The sequence below is a fragment of the Crocodylus porosus genome, unplaced genomic scaffold (genome assembly GCF_001723895.1).
Source record: "Crocodylus porosus isolate Cpor-Errol unplaced genomic scaffold, CroPor_comp1, whole genome shotgun sequence".
NCBI classification, from domain to species: Eukaryota; Metazoa; Chordata; order Crocodylia; family Crocodylidae; genus Crocodylus; species Crocodylus porosus.
This window is the reverse complement of record NW_017728918.1, coordinates 33,472,453-33,475,025: the sequence shown is the minus strand read 5'-3', so window position 1 is coordinate 33,475,025 and position 2,573 is coordinate 33,472,453. Positions and strand designations below refer to the sequence as shown.

The following is a 2,573-nucleotide window of genomic DNA, read 5'->3' as shown; positions in this document are numbered from 1 at the left end:
CAGGGAACTCTTTAGTAAACTAAATCACAAAAAGGTAGCTTATAAGAAGTGGAAATTTGGACAAATAACTAGGGAAGAATATAAGAGCATTGCTTGGGCATGCAGGGATGAAGTCAGGAAAGCCAAAGCGCAGTTGGAGTTGCAGCTAGCAAGGGATGTGAAGAGTAACAAGAAGGGTTTCTACGAGTATGTGGGTAGCAAGAGGAGGATCAGGGAAAGTGTAGGTCCCTTTCTGAATGTGAGAGGCAACCTTGTGACAAAATGCAGGAACGGCTGAAGTGCTCAATGCCTTTTTTGCCTCAGTCTTCACAGACAAGGTCAGCTCCCAAACTACTGCACCTGGCAGTACAGTTTGGGGAGAAGATGAGCAGCCAACAGTGGTGAAAGAACAGGTTAGGGACTATTTAGAAAAGCTGTATGTATACAGGTTCATGGGGCAGGATGGGATGCATCCAAAGATGCTGAAGGAGTTGGCTGATGTGATTGCAGAGCCACTGGCCATCATCTGTGAAAATTCATGGCAGCCAGGAGAGGTCTCAGATGACTGGAAAAGGAAAGGCATAGCACCCATGTTTAAGAAAGGGAAAAAGGAGGATCCAGGGAACTATAGAACAGTCAGCCTCACCTCAGGCCCTGAAAAAATCATTCAGCAGATCCTCAAGGAATCCATTTCTAAGCACTTGGAGGACAAAAAATTGATTAGAAATAGTCAGCATGGATTCACCAGAAACAAGTTATGCCTGACCAATCTGATTGTCTCCTATGACAAGGTGACTGGCTCTGTGAATGCAGGGGGACAGGTGGATGTGGTGTACCTTGATTTTAGCAAGGCTTTTGATATGATCTCCCACAACATTCTCCCAGGAAAGCTAAGGAAGTATGGGCTGGATGAATGGACTGTAAGGTGAATAGAAAACTGGCTGGAGCATCAGGCTCAGAAAGTAGTAATCAATGGCTCATTGTCTAGTTGGCAGCCAGTATCATGTGGAGTGCCCAAGGGGTCGGTCCTCGGTTTTGTTTTGTTCAATGTCTTCATCGATGACCTGGAAGATGGCTTAGAGTGTACTCTCAGCAAGTTTGCAGATGACACCAAGCTGGGGAGAGTAGTAGATCTGCTGGAGTGTAGGACTAGGATTCAGTGTGACCTAGACAAATTGGAGGATAGGGCCAAAAAGAATCTCATGAAGTTCAATAAGGACAAGTGCAAAGTCCTGCACTTAGGGCAGTACAATACCATGCACCAGTATAGGTTGGGGACTGACTGGCTGGGCAGCAGCTCTGCAGAAAAGGACCTGGGGGCTACAAGTGGACAATAAGCTGAATATGACCCAGCAGTGTGCCCTTGATGCCAAGAAGGCTAATGGCATATTGGGCTGCATTGGTAGGTGTGTTAGTAGATCAAGGAAAGGTGATTAGTCTCCTCTCTTGAGCACTCTTGAGGCCACATCTGGAGTACTGTGTTCAGTTTTGGGCCCCCCACTACAGACAGGATGTTGACAAGTTGGAGAGAGTCCAGCAGAAATCAACAAAATTTGTTTGGGTGCTGAGATTCCTGATTTCTGAGGAGAGGCAGAGGGAATTGGGCTTATTTAACCTGGAGAAGAGAAGACTGAGAAGGGATTTCATAGCAGCCTTCAACTACTGAACCTGCTAAACTGTTCTTCGTGGTGGCAGATGACAGAACAAAGACCAGTGGTCTCAAGTTGCAGCAAGGGTGGTTTAACTTGAATTTTAGGAAGAAGTCTGGGTTCATACTGCCCATGACACGAGATAAGTGGGACCACCTGCAAGGTCCCGGAACAGAGTGGGGCTTGAGTCCTGATTTTGGGAAAACAGACCAAATTAGGAGAAGGCCCAGAAGGCCATGTGGATGTGTGACCACAGAAAGACAACCAGCCAGAGATAGCCAAGGACGAAGAGTCATCAGGAGTCATCAGGAGGGAAGGAGAATACAAAAGCAGAGACTTGAGAAAAACAAAGCTTCCTCACTGTCCCTCCCTGTTCCTTCTCATCCTTCCCTGTCTCTCATCTTTCCCATCCCTCCCCATCCTTCACCCCACCCCAGTTCCCTGGGAAGGGTCCCCAAGACCAACATGCACAGAGGGCATACGACCAGTCCATCTGATACACCCCAGTCAAGGTGGGGCGTAGGCCGTGGCATCCCACGTCCAGACTACTGATGTACAGAAACCTAAGAGAGAGCCTCAGAGTGAAGACGGCATCCTGACCAGATGTACTTTGATTCTGAAGACAGCCGTAGGATTTGGTAGATATATAGAATTGCTTGATTGTTTGTATTGCTGCTTTTCTGTTATCACTGTGTATCAATACATTTGCCTATTATCAAATGAAAAGGTAGTGGTCAATATGAGAGTGGGTCACCCGCCCCCCTCCCCCAAAAAAATACAAGGTCTCTGAGTCCTAAGTCCAGAGCCAACATATATTAATAATAATATATGTATCTATTGATTGTCAAACCCTGCTGTTCTCATTCAGTCTCTGTTCAACTTTTGATAGAGTTTCCATTGAATGGGGAACTACACAATTTGGTGAGTAAATTAATCTTTTAAGTA

At 46.2% G+C, this 2,573-nt stretch overlaps 1 pseudogene; it reads left to right on the top strand.

The window, feature by feature from the left end:
• The first annotated feature begins 118 nt into the window (after positions 1–118).
• On the top strand, positions 119–1,483 carry LOC109312204 (annotated as a pseudogene).
• The last annotated feature ends 1,090 nt before the right edge of the window (positions 1,484–2,573 follow it).